The sequence below is a fragment of the Marmota flaviventris genome, chromosome 16 (assembly GCF_047511675.1).
Source record: "Marmota flaviventris isolate mMarFla1 chromosome 16, mMarFla1.hap1, whole genome shotgun sequence".
Lineage (NCBI taxonomy): Eukaryota > Metazoa > Chordata > Mammalia > Rodentia > Sciuridae > Marmota > Marmota flaviventris.
The window spans coordinates 49,229,669-49,246,324 of record NC_092513.1 but is presented as its reverse complement, the minus strand read 5'-3'; the positions used below and the strand labels follow the sequence as shown (position 1 = coordinate 49,246,324).

Sequence of the window (16,656 nt, the reverse complement as noted above, 5' to 3'; positions counted from 1 at the left end):
ATTATATGCCTTTTATTTCTTTTCTTTGCCTAACTGACTTGGTTAGAACTTCCATGGGGTTTTTGTTGATATTAAGGTTAAAGCTTTCAGTCTTTCACTGTGAAGAAGTATGATACAAGTATGATACAAGATGATACAAGATGTATGCTCTTCTATTTCTAGTTTGTTGGGTGGCTTTATCATAAAGGATAATATACTTTCTCAAAATGTTTTTTTATAAAAATGTATCTACCTAGGTAATTATGTAGGGCTTTTTTCCTTTATTCTGTCAACATGGTGTCTCATATTGATTGATTTTTGTATGTAAAACCAACCAAGTAACAGCAAGCTCAACTTAGTTTTGGGAATGTCTATAAACATTTGGTAGAGTTAACCAGTGAAGCTATTTGGGCCTGGGCTTTTCTTTTGGGGCAGTATTTTATTTTTATTATTGTTATTGAGAGCCACAGCCAAGCTGGATGGCGAGTTGGGATGGCGCCTAGCATTTTGCCAGAAGGAGTTGAGAGGCGAAGCCCAGCCCAGCGAGCCATTAAGATGATAATTAAGTTAAACTGTGTATAATTGCTGACTGGATGATGCTGGATTGAAACAGGCTGTGTATTCAGTTGTATATAGACCCCTGCTGTCCTGCAATAGGGCGGCTCCTGCTGCCTTGGGGCAGCTACTTTTGAGTTCTCCCTGAGTTTCCATTGAGTTCCCACTGAGTTCAGGCAGAGCCCGGTGGAGAGCAGAGAGAGAGTTTCTGGGGGAGTGCGCAGATGGAGTTCCGGCAACCTACAAGTGCCTCATGGCGGCTCGGTTATTTTGTGCCCAGCCAGACTGCGGCAATTAATCCAATGTCTATTCATGTATTCAGATTTTCTATTTCTTCTTGAGTCTGTGTCAGTAGGTTCTATCTTTCTAGGAATCTTTCCAAATTAATACAGGTTACCAAAATCATTAGTATACTATCATTCATAGTATTCCCTGTTAAAACTTTTTCTGTTACAAATGTCCCCACTTTCATTCCTTAATTTAATAATTTGAATCTTTTTCATCCTAAAACCATCTTTTTTTAAAAAGGCAAAAGTAATTTAGGGAGTGGGGGTGTAGTTTAGTGGTAGAAGGCATGTTTAGCATGCTTGAAGTCCTGGGTTCCATCCCCAACACTGCAAAATAAATAAAACTAACACAAGAGCATAAAAAAATCAAAGACTTGGGGCTAGGGTTGTGGCTCAGTAATAGAGCACTTGCCTAGCATGTGTTGAGGCACTGGGTTCGATCCTCAGCACATAAATAAATAAAAAGTAATAAAGGTCCATCAACAACTAATAAATATTATTTTAAAAAATCAAAGACTTAAGGAAATTTATAAAAGATGTACAATACCTTTTCACTAAAAACTGCAAAGCATTACTAAGAAAAATTAAAGATGTCCTAAACAAGTGAAAAATATACCATGTTGAAGTCTCCGTATTCTTTATTTTTTGTTGCTATGGTGTCGGAGATAAAACCCAGGGCCTCATGCATGTTCGGCACTTGCTTTATCACTAAGATATATCCACAGTGCAAGATTCATATTCTTAAGAAATCTATTCTTGGGGCTGGGGATGTGGCTCAAGCGACAGCGCGCTCGCCTGGCATGCATGCGGCCCGGGTTCGATCCTCAGCACCACATACAAAGATGTTGTATCCGCCGAAAACTAAAAAATAAACATTAAAATTCTCTCCAAAAAAAAAAATCTATTCTTCTCACTGGGTGTGGTAGTGCACATCTTTAAATCTGGAGGCTCAGGAAGAAGACTTTCATGTTCAAGACCAGCTGTGCAATTTAGTGAGCCCCTGTCTCAAAAAATAAGGGCAAGTACATAGCTTAATGGTAAAGCGCCGCTGGATTCAATCCCCAGTAACAGGATGATTTTCAGGACTAAGAATGTAGCTCAATGGTACAGTGCTTGCCTTTACCATTGCAGACCTAAAAACTCTGGCTTGTGGCTGGATTCAATACAGCTAGTGGGAGGCAGTGAGACCACTAAAAGCAGAGTGAGACAAACATATTTATGCATCAGGTTCATCAGGCTACTATTAAGGGGCTCCTAGTTCTTTGTGACAAGATTATGAAGAGTGAACTCAAGATAAATTTAGACAGAGAGAAGACTGAGAACTCTGATGTACCAAATCCCCCTGAATTTTCCTTGCCTGCAAATAAATTCCACCCTTAACCAGCCTAATCTTTGGTTACTGCAACTGGAGCAGGTGCCTCAAAAGGAAAATACCAATTCTCCTAAGGTATAGAGAATCAGATCTCAACACAGCCTAGAGAAATGAAAGACCAATTCTAGAAGGAAATAGCCTCTACTTTATCATGGGCAGGAGTATGGAGAAGAGGAGAGTCTACGGTAAAAGACCAAGAGGGGTGGGGGGCAGGAAAAAGACCAAAGTGGGGGTGAGGGGTGGGGAAAAGATCAAGAAAGACAGATACAAGGCTTAATTAGACCAAATTTACTGTCATGAGTGGGCTTACCTGGTATTCTCTTCCTGTGAAGGGCCAGATAGCAAGAATGTTAGGCTGTAATGGTCCACCACATACAATATATCACATATTCTTCTTTGATTTTTACAACCTTAAAAAAATATACATAAAAACCATTTTTAGTTCAAGGGATGGGGCAGTGGGGGTTGGGGGAATACTAGCCAAATTTGTCCCAAATGATATTTACCAACTGCTAGTCCTTTAATAATTATTTAGATAACCTACAAACAACAGTCATCTTTGTTGATGGAGTTATTTCTGATTCTTCCATTAAAACTTCATATCCAATCAATTCATCACTATCAAGTCCTGTCTACATTCAAAACACATCCCAGATTCTGATCACCCATGTGTCTCTACCAGTTATCACCTGGTCCAAGCTACCTATATAAACTTTTTACAACAGCTTCCTAATTAGTAATCCTGTCTTAAGCTGTAATCCCTTCCCTACTTCTCCCTCAGTTTCTGCTTAATGTAGCAGCCAAGGTGCTCTTATCAGACGCTTGTTTCTCTATCCAAAATCCTGTAGAGAATTCTCATCCCATTCAAAATAAAAGCAAAAGTTTGCAGGTCACAAAGGCACATGCCTCAGCAACTTGGGAGACTGAGGCAGAAGAATTGCAAATTCAAAGTTAGTTTCGACAATTTAGTAAGACCCTAAGCAATTTAGCAAGATCCCATCTCAAAATTTAAAGAAAGTTCAGTGGCAAATCACCCCTGGGGGGCTGGGGATGTGGCTCAAGCGGTAGCGCGCTCGCCTGGCATGCACGGGGCACTGGGTTCGATCCTCAGCACCACATAAATAAAGATGTTGTGCCCACCGAAAACTAAAAAATAAATATTTAAAAAAAAAAAATCACCCCTGGGATCAATAATCCAGTTCGATGTTAATTATTAGCTATTTTCTAGTTCTGCCCCTGCTCCAGTCAGGTTGTCCCCTTTACTATTCCTTGAATACCTCAATAAGTACATTCTGAAGACTAGTAACTATTATAGGCAAAACAGCTTTCAAAGGGCTGGTAATTTTTTTTTCCAGAAGGCTGGGGATGTAGGTCAGTGGAAGAGCACTTGCCTAAGCATGCATGAGATCCCAGCACCACACACACACACACACACACACAAACACACAACCACACACACACACCCCCCTCAAAACTAGTTTTTCCAGTACTAGGGACACAACCCAGGGCACTGTACACCTTAACTACATCCCAGGTTCTTTTGTGTCTTTAAATTTTGAGACAGGGTCTCACAAAGTTGACCAGACTGGCCTTGAACTTATAATCCTCATACCTTATCCTCCAGTCACTGGGATTACACCACACCCAGTTCAAAATTAATTTTAATACCAAAACTAGAGTGTGCACACATACATCCCTTATCTTTTATAGAAGTAAAATATGAAAAGCCTAAAGCAATAACAAATTAGCAAAATGTTTTTGTTTTGTTTGCGGTACTGGGGATTGAACATAGGACCTTAAGCATACTAGGGAAGCACTCTACCACTAAGTCATACTCCCAGCTCTAGCAAAAACATTTTAACAGAAAATGAGCTAAGCTAAATGGTCTACCCACTACCAAGCATAATCAGTAAAAGTAACAGACATGATTTAGTTTTAGGAATGTTATAAACAGATGACACCAACAAGTCAAAAAAAAAATTACTCTAATACCTCAATGAAGTCCCGTTCCTCCTCCATATCACTTTTAATTATTTTTTTGTAATTGTAGATGGATAGCATATCTTTATTCTATTTGTTTCTTTATTCTTTTTTGAGTTTTTTAAAATATATTTTGTTAGTTATAGTTGGACACAATATCTTTATTTTATTTTTTATGTGGTGTTGAGGATCGAACCCAGGGTCTTGCACACACTAGGCGAGCACTCTACCACTGAGCCATAACCCCAGCCCCAATGTTTCTTTATTCTTTTAAAGTGGTGAAAAGGATTGAACCCTGTGCCTCACACATGCTGCGTAAGCGGCTCTGCCACTGAGCTATAGCCTAAACCCGCAAATCACTTATTAAACAGTCTTTTCCTCTACAGAACCCTATAAATATTTTACACAATCTGCTCTTGATATTTCAAATATTACTGAACCTTCTACCATCTTAAATTGTGGTAATTCCATTAGAAGACTTACTGCAAAATTCAGTACATCTCGAAACACTAACAAAATCTACAAAACTACTTTTACCTCAAGTGTTAGAGTCTGTAAACAAGTCAAAATAACACCTGGCATTTAGTCAGGGGAATGTTAGAGTTCGTAAACAAGTCTGGATGGTGCCTGGCAAAATGCCAGAGGGAGTGGTTTGAGAAGTAACAAAAGCGAGTCATTAAGTGTAGAGATTCCTGATTGGTTGACTGATGTATCTAGTTTATGCTAATTAGATAAGCTCTGTGGAATGTATAAATACTGCTCCTGTCCTGCAATAAACGGCTCCTACTCCTCCTACTCCTGCTGTATCAACGTATACAAGTTGTTCGTCCCCCCACCCCCCCCCACCCCCCCCCACCCCCCCCCCCCCCCCCCCCCCCCCCCCCGGTTATTTTGCCCAGCCAGCCGGGCTGCGGCACTCAAGCCACTACAAAAGCCTCTTTGATTCCATAAAACACTGGTGCAAATTCAGGTAAACAATCCAGGGCCCTGTTCATGCTGGGCAAGTGTTCTACTGCTGGGATTACAGAAATGCACCACCACATCATGCTCAAATTCATAAAGCCTTCTAATCAAGATTTCCAAGAAAAATTTTCAGCAATACTTAGCTTAACCATGGCACAAAGAATACTATAAGATCTACCAGGAGCAGAACTCACATTCACATTTAAAGCTCTCACATTTGGTACTGATCCATTTCTACCAACCAAATGCAAGCTCCCCTTGTCATCTGTCTTTTCCCTTATTCCTCTTACCGCTCCTTCCATGAATATAAAGATATTGTGTCCACCTAAAACTAAAAAATAAATTTTTAAAAAAGCCTGACTTTTCCCAAATAATTCTCTTTCCTCTAAAGCTCTGTGGTAGAGGGCTAAATGGTGGTCCCAAAAAAGATGCATCTCTGTCCTAATCCTTGGACCCTGTGAATGTGATTTTACTAGGAAAAAAGGTCAATAATTAAGGATCTTGAAATGAGATCATCCCTTAATGGGTTTTCACTTTTTGTTATAGGGTCGGGCTATGCATTTTTTGAAGGTACAAGATATACCCTGGACATGGGAGGTGTTACGCCAGGACTGACAGAAAGATTTTCCAATTTCCTAATGCAAAATGTAAGCTGACATTCTTTTCCAAGACGAATCCTTGGCAGATAAACTGGAATGTCCTCCTCAAAATAAGCAAAAAATGGGTAAGTCAGAAGAAATTCAAAAGAGAATCCAATGTGCATCAAACTTCAGAGGGCCATCACTGGTGAATCTCTTGCAAATATAATGGCCAATAGGAATCAGAAACCAGAAGTTAGGGGCTGGGGTTGTGGCTCAGTGGTAGAACACTTGACTGGCATGTGTAAGGCACTGGGTTAGACTCTCAAAACCACATAAAAATAAAGGTTCATTGACAACTTAAAAAAATATTTTAAAAAAGAAAGAAAGAAACCAGAAGTCAGAGAGGTTCGATGACAGCAAGCTTTAAGGGCTGACAAGGAAGCAAAAACAGCTAAGCAGTATCTAAGAAGACAGCAATGGCTGTTACTAAGGATCCCACAAAGGCAGCTCCTAAGCAAAATTGTAAAGCCTGTGAAGATGTCTGCTCCCCAAGTTGGTAGAAAATGCTAAATTAGCAGATCTGATTTTAAAATAAAGACATATAAAAACAAACAAAGGGAAGGGGCAGGGAGTTAGCAATGATGGTAGAATGTGATGGACATCATTATCCAAAGTTCATGTATGAAGACATGAATTGGTGTGAACATACTTAATATATAAACAGAGATATGAAAAATTGTGTTCTATATGTGTAATAAGAATTGTGATGCATTCCGCTGTCATGTATTTTAAAAAATAAAAGCAATTTTTAAAAATCCAGTATATATGGCTGGGCACAGTGGCACATACCTGTAACTTCAGCTACTTGGGAGACTGAGACTAGAGGACAGAAAGTTCAAGTGTAGCCTGGGCAACAAAGAAAACCCCAACAAAGCATAACCCCCCATATATATATGCATGTGTACACACACACATACATACACACATCTTCTTTAGACCTATGCAAAATGCACAGGAAAAGCTCAAAGAGAATCTGCATACGTTTACACAATAGCTTGTACCCAAATGTTCACAGCATTAGTCATACTAGCTAAAGTAGACACAACATAAATTTATCAAGTGATGAATAAACAAAATTTGGTATACCTGCATCAGACTATTGTAGTCAACCATAGAAAAAAAGAAAGTAGTGACAAATGCTACAGCACGGTTGAACTTTAAAAATATTAGGCTAAGTGCAAAAAGCCAATCACAAAAATCCAAATACTGCTGATGTTGACTTCACTTTTTTCTTTTCCAAAAAAAAAGTACAAAACTGGGGGATGTCTACCTCAGTGGTAAAGCATTTACCTAACATGTTCAAGGACCTGATTTCAATCCCCAGCACAGCACACCAAAAATACAAAATAGACCAATGAATTTTAATGTAACAGTACAAAAAGTATACAGAAAAAGTTTTAAATTCCACATTGTAACTTAACCTTTAAAATATTACATCCAGGGCTGGGGATGTGGCTCAAGCGGTAGCACGCTCGCCTGGCATGCGTGCAGCCCGAGTTCGATCCTCAGCACCACATACAAACAAAGATGTTGTGTCCGCCGAGAACTAAAATAAATATTTTTTTAAAAAAAATAAAATAAAATATTACATCTGACCAAGCACGCTTCTATTCCCAGTGGCTCCGGAGGCTGAGGCAGGAGGATTATGAGTTCAAAGCCAGCCTCAGCAAAAAGCAAGGTGCTAAGCAACTCAGTGAGACCCTGTCTCTAAAAAAAAAAAAATACAAAACTGGGTTGGGGATGTGGCTCAGTAGTCAAGTCCCTGAGTTCAATCCCCAGTACCAAAAAATAAATAAATAAAAATAAAACAGCACATCTTGAGTTCTGCTATAGTATCAACGAAAAATACCACAATTATATGAAAAAGTTATTAAAATAACTTTCCCAACATATTGACATGAAGCTGGATTTTTCTTCATATATTCCAACTAGAACATATAACAGCTTGGACACAGAAGCTGATTGGAGAATCTGTCTTCTGTTAGACCAAATATTTAAGATTTACAAAAACATAATCCAGCTACCATTCTTTTACTATATTTTTATTATAGTTGTTTTTCATTCAAAAAGTTACTTACATTAACCTACAATTAGTTTATTATGCATACTAGTAATACATGATTTTTAAAAAAAATAATGGGATCCTGAGACCAAAGTTTAAGAACAACTACATTAAAGTAAATTTTTTTTTTTTTTTTGTAGTTGTAGATGGGCAGCATGTCTTTATTTTATGTTTCACTTTTATGTGGTGCTAAGGATTGAACCCAGTGCCTCACACATGCTAGGCAGGTGCTCTGTCACAGAGCTGTAACCTCAACCTCTAAAGTAATATTTAATATCTTATTTTTAGTTACCTTGAGTTTTTAATGCAGTGTAAAGCAGTGTGAGCTTAAAATAAAGCTGCCCCACTCCCTCAAAAAATGACAGCTAACCCACAAGAATAGGATCCTAATTTGAATAAGATAATCCATGTATGTATAATGTCAAAATATATTCTATTGTGATGCATATCTAAAAAGAATATCTTTTAAAGTTAAAAAAGCTAACAGAATGCTACAGTTGCAAATATAATTGGTTGTATAATATAAAGCTATAATATAGAACTTAAGAAGGAATAGACCCAAAGAATTTTTCACTGAGGATGCATAGAAAAATAAAGTCTGGGTTTTGGAAAGGTTAACAAAGTCCTGGAGTGAATTATCACAATTTTATTCAAGTTGGTTTCTATAATAAAAACTTATCACCTTCAGTAGAGATTATTCAAATAACTCTATGTGGAACATAAATCTGCTAATAAAGCCATGAAAAAATATTAACTAATAGAAAAAAAAAATCCTTTTTTTGAAATAGGGAAAACTGATCACCTTCATTATTGGAATAAATACAGCCAGCTCCTGTTTTAATGAGCTAAAAAGGGCCATCCACCAAAGGGTACTAATGGCATTCCTTAATTAGAATTCTTTTTTAGTTCTTCTGTGAAGCATATCAATTTAAATGCCAGCAGCACAAAACCCTATACTGGCTACATGTTTTTTTATTAAAAAAAAAAAAAAACTTCATTACTGAATTATATTAGTGATTGAGCAAGGCAAAATTACATTCTCCTCAGAAAAGAACGATTAAGATGAGTGAAAGCTCCTCAGTCAGGGCAAATTTTGTTCAAAGAACCTACTTGCAAAGTCATACACCTGACCTAAGAGCTATGTACTGCTAAAATGAAGTGGCTCTATTAAAGATCTAGTTCTCTCATTTCCTCCCATGGTATAGGCCTGAATTTGCAGTTTCCAAATTAAGCATTTTAAAGCACTTCTCATCCTACTCTCTGGAGGAATTCCAATGGTACCCAGGTGGTGAAAATTTTTAAGTTTTTCAATTATTGAAAAAAAAATTACAGCGGTCAGGGTGCCCGGTGTAAAGCAGCAACTAAGGACCTGATCAGAGGAGAAGCTGAATATAGCATGGATTCCTGCAACCTCCATGTTTACTCACGGAATTTTATTTTTTAGTGCTGGGAATTGAACCCAAGTCCTTATGTATGCTAAGCACATGCTCTCCTGAGCTACACCCCCTGCTCTAATCCAGTTTTTTTTTTTTTAATTAATGTTTATATGGAGAAAACCCCGCCCACGTCTAATTATTCCATTAAGTAGTTTTTTTTTAAATTTTCTGCTACTTTATTAAAATATAATTTCCTAATACTGGTTAGCTAAAATTACTTTCTGCTTAAAAAAGAAAAATCCCATTTCATCTAAGACTACAGAAAACATGGTTCATAGTACTTCTCAAATCTCAAGGTTTTAATTCCTTCCTCCTCCTCATCTCTCCCCGCCCCCTCCCACCCCCTGGAAAATTCTGCACGCGCGGCGCTTTCACAACGCATCCTTTAGAGGAGGATGCTTCTAATTTTTGGACCCGCTATCCCATCCAGTCTGTGCAAAATACAACCCCACTAAAAAAATATGTTCTTGAGAACAGTGATAAAAATCAGAAACTCAATTCCCTCTTCTTGCATCTATCTCTATAAACTTCACTGTGGCCCTCAACGCACCCATCACGACTCCAGAGCAGCCTAACCTGTGCCCAGACCGCCCCGCCCCCACCCCCAACCAAAATTACTCCATGACCTTGGGCCCCGGCCACCACACCCCTCCCAAACTAAAGAATGTTAAAATCAAGATTCTCCCCCGCCCCCCATCCCGCCCCGCAGACCGCAGAGGCCTCAGGGCTCGTGCCAGGTCCGCGGACAGTGGCAAGGTACAAGGGGAGCGAACCGCAGGAACCGCAGCCCCGCGGATGTTGGTGAGGCTGCCTGGAGCTAAATGCCAGGAAGGAAGGACGCGGGGGCGGGGACGAGGCCCGGGGCTACCTGCCCGAGCTGGTGCCGATGCTGCCCCAGTAGGCGCGATGGCTTCACGCCACCTCTGAACACGGAAAGCCCTCAGTAACCCGGTTTCCGACTCGACGCAGTCGGGGCCCCTCAGTAAGCCTGTCCGCCCAGCAAGCCGCGACAGGTGATGTGGCGACTGGGCAGCGGGGCGTGCAGGTCAGCTGCCTACCTCAGGCGACGGCGTCTCTGAGCCTCCCACCTCCCTCCCAGCGGCGCGAGGACCCCGGGACCAGACTAGGAAGAGGCGTGCGAGGGATCACGACACTGAGGTAGGGACAGGAAGAGGAGCCGTCTGCACTCCGGAGGGGCTGGCAAAGGGAAGGGAAGGACGCGGGCTGAGGGACCGTCAGGAACGTTCGCATACCTTTTGCCTGGCTGCGGATCCCACTGGTGCCAACAGATCGCCTCACATCCGGGTATCCAGAGACACTCAGCTGCTTCTGCCGCGGCCGCCGCCTCCCCGCGGCGCAAACACCAAACTTCCGGCGACGACGGCTACGCCTCTCCCGTCAGATGGGAGTTACCTGTGACCGTCTTGGGTGCGCTTGCGCAAAGGTCCTCTTCAGCTTTAACCAGCTCAGCTGACGTGCCCAGAAGACGAAGATGGCGGCCACGCTAGTTGCGTGTCACGCAATTTTTCATCCCGGCCCCGTCGGCTGGGCGTCGAGGAAAGGCGAGCCAGCGTCCATCCTCAGCGCAGGCGCGGTGGGAAGCCTCGCGTGCGCGCCTCCGCGGGTGGGCGCCTGGCAGGGAGTGGTGGCGCCCCCTGGCGGCAGCCCCGCGTCCTTTCGGGCCCCCAAGGGTGTAGGTTTCCTTTGGAAGTGGGTTGCAACCGGTTCCTTGTAGGTTTCCAGTATTTTTATCTGCCATTATCTAGCCCCAAAGTCTTTGATCTAACATAGGGGCCAATATAAAGAAGCAGAGTGGGATTAGCTACCTTTCTATCTCCATTTCCTGTACTGGACTTTAGCAGGTCTGGAAGGCACAGTTTCCATCTTGTGCTTTAAAATACAAGTCTATAAGAAATCATAAATTCTTGTACTACATTTATTCAGGACAGTTGTTCAGACAAAGCTTTGGCTCTTCCAAACCTCTAAAGATAGAACCCAGGGTTGGTTTTGTCAGTAGGATTTATGTTTTCCACACTGCTTTTAAACACACTTTCTGGGCTACCTTTATTTGCAGAGCTGTGAGAATAGGTACTCAGAATAGAAGAGAGGTGATGATGCATGGGTTCTCCCCTTCCTGCCCTCCTTTTCTTGACGCCAAGTACAACCAAAATGTGCTCTTAAGTTTATCAAGCCTGATGCTTTTCTGAAAATACATCTTCCACAAGGCTTTAGTGAGCTGCCTGGCTATTAGTGGAGAGATTCTATGGATTAAGCATAGTGGTGGAGGCCATTCCCCACATTACCATAGGTTACTGGGCAAAATCCGGCCCAGTGTCCCGCAGCCCCTCCCCCACCCCGCCCCCTGCAGGCTTTAACGGCTTGTGCTTAAATTGTGGGGGAAAAGAAGCTCAGGAGTAAACTGGGAAGGTTAGAGCTTGGTATTTACCTGATGATCTGGTCTACATTTTCCTTCATCTTTAGAATTGTCGGACAACTAATGGAATTTCTTTTTTATTGTTGTTGTACCTTTTGCACAGGGAATTGAACCCAGGGGCACTTTACCACCAACCCTTAAGTTCTTACATACACACACACAGGCACACGCCATTTTTACAAGCGTGCATTCCCCCCAAAATAGCAAAAATAGGCATTTGCTTCTAAGTGATCTATTCCACTGTTTCACTTTGTTGTATTAGTCAAGAAGCATGGGAATCCTGATACATATGACAATATGAAAACATATGAATTTATTTTTGGTACAGAAGTAGTTGTATAATTCATATCTACAATTTTAGATTTTTTTTTTCTAAAATTATATACACTCCTTTTCCTTCTTTCTTTCATTCTATTTTTCTTCTTTTAATTGCGGTACTGTGGATTGATTGAAGGACCTTGCATGGAACTACATCTTCAGCCCTTCTAATTTTTTAACTCTTCTCAGTCTGGCCTCCAATTTATAATCCTCCCACCTCACCCTCTCAACTGAAATTTTACAAGCATAAGCCACCACACCCAGCTATAGTCAGTTTCATAAATGTACAGTGAAAAAAAAAATAGTTTGCTTTTGAAAAAAAAAAATAAACTTTGACCATTACTTTTTATCATTTTGAAGAATATTTTTCACTTCTGATTTGTTAATATCAGAGGTCTCACTTCATAGACTAATTAAATCTTAATTATTTTGTAACATCTTATTTAACAAAATTTGTTCTGCCTTCTACCTATGTTTTTCTTTTTAGAGCAGTCTGTTTTTTTTTTTTTTTTGTTTGTTTGTTTGTTTGTTTTGTTTGTTTTTCTTTTTCTTTTTTCTTTTGGTACCAGTGATTGAACCCACCGTGCTTATTTTTAGACGGGGTCTCCCTAAGTTGCTCAGGGCCTCACTAAGTTGCTGAGGCTGGCTTTGAATTTGCAGTCCTCCTGGCTTAGCCTCCTGAGTTGCTGGGATTACAAAAATACATCACCTTGCCCAGCTAGAGCAATTTGTCTTTGAGCTCTGGAATTCGAGTCATTTAATTTGATTGTCTGATAAAAAATAATCATGATCAACTGAATAAATTTCTTGCATCACTGAACTTTCAGTCTCTTCCAGGAAAAGAGTAAAGAATGCAGGTTTGAAAATATTGGTCAATGAGAATATTAGCATTGAACTGGTGGAAGAGTATAAATCACAACTGAAAAAAAAGAAAAATAAGATTTAGTTCAGAAGGAATTGGGATTAGCAAGAAAATATTTTTTTTCAGATAACTACGAGGTAGGATGACATTCAATTTAAAAAGAAAAAGAGGGGCTGGGGATGTGGCTCAAGCGGTGGCGCGCTCGCCTGGCATGCGTGCGGCCTGGGTTCGATCCTCAGCACCACATACAAACAAGGATGTTGTGTCCGCCGAAAACTAAAAAGTAAATATTAAAAATTCTCTAAAAAAAAAAAAAATAAAAAGAGAAAGAGAAAGAAATGCTTGAAAATCCAGACAAAATATTAGACATATCTTTACTTTGAAAATCCAGCTAAAACTAATGTAAGCAACATTTTTTGTAAGGACTTCATTGATAACTGGGAGCTATACGGAAACCGCTGACCTCAGACCATCCTGAAATCTGAGGCTCAAATTATATCAGCAAGACACTCTACTATGCTCATCTCTTCTTCTATCTGTATTAGCTTCATTATCAAGTAAGTTTTCCTGACAACAAAGATTTCCAAAGCTTTCAATGAGCCAGGTCCTGTGGGTTCATGACTATATTTTCAACAACTCAGAAGGCTGAGGCAAAAGAATCAAAAGCTGGAGGCTAGCCTCTTCAATTTAATAAGACCCTGTCTCAAATTAAAAAAAGGACTGAGAATATAGCTAAATGATAGAGTACCCCAGGATTCAATTCTCAGTACAGGGGGATAGGGGGAAGCTTGCAACAAACTGGCTCCAATAAAAAGAGAAGCCTCCATTCCTAAGAGCTGAGAAGTCCTGGAGGAGAGTTCAGATCAGGTCAACTTTATCATGTGCTCATGCTAGAAAAAAATGCTGGAACCTAGATGTTGCATATTAGATCTCAATATTATGGTTCTTTAAGTAGTGAGAGTCATTTTCACAGCCCCTAACTCCATGTACTCTTTATAACCTAAAAACCGTGAATGTAATCTCTTGGGCTTGTTTAAATTGTTAATTTTCCTTGCTGACTCCAAACTGCACAGTGTACTTTTCTGCACTGGCTTATGATGATAGAATAGTTGCATTGCCCCACATATCATACTCTCCTTTACTGGTTTCTTTTCTTTCTCATGACCAATCTAAATCCCTATGATATATGTATATAAATGTTTTCTAATTCAAATAGAACAGGACAATCTCACTTTCAGACTGACCCTACTGCTAGCAGCAAGTAAAGTTCTTTACTTTGTTACACTCTTGCTGACTTTGTTTCAGGACTCTTGATAGTTTCCATACCATGATGAGAGAGAAAAAACTCTAAAAATCTTCAAGCTAGAAAACAAAGACAAAAATTATAGCAATTTGATATAAGTCAACTGACAATGGCATTTCAATTTGCCATCTGAGAGACTCACATTAATAAATACAAGTAATTATTGCTGGTCCCATAAAGAAAAGACAAGTAAGTGTTATCCAGACTAAAGAACTGCATGTACAAAAGTCTGGAGAGGAGGATGAGCTTGATGCATTACAAGAGCTCAAGTATTTTAATATTGTTTAGGGGAAAGAAAATAGATTAAAAGGTAGGCGAAGCTGGATAGGATGGCATACAGCTGTCATCCCACCTATTCAGGAGGCTGAAACAGGTGTATAGCAAATTTAAAGCCAGTCTCAGCAACTTAGTTAGACCTGGTCTCAAATAAATTAAATAAAGGGCTGAGGATGTAGCTCAGTGGTAGAGCACCCTGGGGTTCCAATCCTAGTACTGGAAAAAAAAAAAAAAGGCAAAGCTCAAAGTGGAAAGGGACTTGGGATAATAAGGAGGAGTACTCTGTGCTTATTAGAGACACTTCAGTAAACAATACATACAAGTTCTCCTTCCTTATAAAGCATACATTCTAATGGGGAAAGCACTTAGTTATTTCATCAATATTAATTGAGAGCATATGGTTTTGGCATGCCATGACTCCCCATCTTGAGTCAAAATCACTATGTTTGCCCAAGTGACCCTGGGAAGTTTTCCCCAAATAATTTTCCAGCATAAGATGAATGGAAAAAAGTAAGAGTAGCATGTGGAGTTTTGTGACCAGCACTTGGCAACAAGAGTGTACCTGACTCTTTGATATTAGCCTGATATAAATCAGTCACATTCTGGCTTTGATGAAGTGTCTTTGGTCTTGATCACTTGATAACCCCCCTGTCTTTTAACTCATATCATAGGGATCCACCTAGTCTTATTGCCACCCAGGACCACACTTCTGTCTTTGGGAATTGAACCTAGGGATGCTTTACCTCTGAACTACATCCCTAGCCCTTTTTATTTTTTATTTTGAGATAGGGCCTCACTCAGTTGTTTAGGGACCCTCTGAGTTGCTGAGGCTGGCCTCATATTTGTGATCCTCTGTCTTCAGTCTCTAATAGAATATACTCTGTATAATCCTGGATCTGTCTCTTTCTTCAGTGTCACAGTACCTTGGGGTTAGTTCTCATACACAGGGCTGTTCTGGAACAAGGGCACATTATATGCAAAACATTATTCTAGATGCTACAGTGCTGCAGTGAACAAAACACACATAATTCCCCGATTTTGGTTTACCTTCTCATTCCAGGCAATAAATAAATGCTAAGAATGAAACAAATATGATAATAAAGTAAAACTATCCAACTTTCCATGTCAATGGAAATATTTTATATATACACTTTAGTCAGAGCTACCTATTATTATTAAGTACTTATTATTATTTGGTACCAGAGATTGAACTCAGGGGCACTTAACCACTGAGCCACATCTCCAGCCTTTTTTAATATTTTAAGAGAGACAGGGTCTTGCTGAGTTGCCCAGGGCTTCCCTAAATTGCTGAGACTGCCTCAGCCTCCCAAGCTGCTAGGATTACAGGTGTGTGCCACCAGGCCCAGCTGCTGTTGAGTAATTTAACTGAGGTTATATAATTTACATAACCACACCCAAGCACTTTTTCTTTTTTTTTAATTAAGGGGCTTATTAACATCACCATGGATTTTGGTTAATTTAAAAATTCTCTGTCCTGAGACTGGAGTACTAGTTCTAAGGAAATTTCCAGTAGACCCAGGGGCTACAATCTATCCACATACAAAAGGGAAGAATATTTCATACAAGGGTCTAATTGGATCAGCTTAAATCCCAATCTAATTGTGGTCAAGTATTGGACTATCGTCACTGGTATAAAGGATAGAGTCAGCTCCCACAGGACCACATGAATAGCCAGAAAAATAAGAGGAACTTTTGGGAAAAGAAGAGATAGATGTAGAGAAAAGGCAGACACAAATATTCATTCCAGCCATGATACTGATATTGCAGTCCATGGACTAGGGGCATCTTCCTCAACTAAATACTTGTTAAAAATGCAGAATTTCAGGCCCCAGGACAAGTGAATCAGGATTTACATTTTAAAATATCCATTTAAAATTTTAATCTATGCACATTAAAAGTTCAGAGTTCTGGTGATTGAAGATACAGTCCAGACAAGAGATACACTTTTTTTTTTTTACTACTGGGGATTGAACATAGGGGTGCTTTAATCTCTAAGCTATGTCCCCAGCCCCTTTTATTTTTATTTTGAGACAAGTTCTTGTTAACTTGCTGAGGGTCCTGCTAAATTACTGAGACCAAACCCGTCTACAGATACAAATTAAAGCCATAATTTTGGAGATCACTTATCAGAAAAGTATCCACAAAAAGACTACAGCAGTTAGACCCC

General features: G+C 39.9%; 1 protein-coding gene and 1 pseudogene across 9 annotated transcripts in view; one reads left to right on the top strand and one right to left on the bottom strand.

The window, feature by feature from the left end:
- Positions 1-10,850, bottom strand: part of Esco1 (establishment of sister chromatid cohesion N-acetyltransferase 1) — a 94,878-nt gene extending 84,028 nt beyond the window's left edge. For 3 of the 9 annotated variants that reach the window (XR_011704828.1, XR_011704829.1, XR_011704830.1), the window contains exons 1-2: positions 10,529-10,850; positions 2,504-2,603 (exon numbers count right to left, since the gene is read on the bottom strand). The gene's annotated coding sequence lies outside the window, so the exon portion shown is untranslated. The remainder of the gene's footprint in view (positions 1-2,503; positions 2,604-10,528) is intronic. The other 6 variants (XM_071602871.1, XM_071602869.1, XM_071602870.1 and 3 more) reach the window with 4 other exon arrangements.
- On the top strand, positions 759-6,287 carry LOC139702158 (large ribosomal subunit protein eL24-like; annotated as a pseudogene).
- Positions 10,851-16,656: the final 5,806 nt, after the last annotated feature.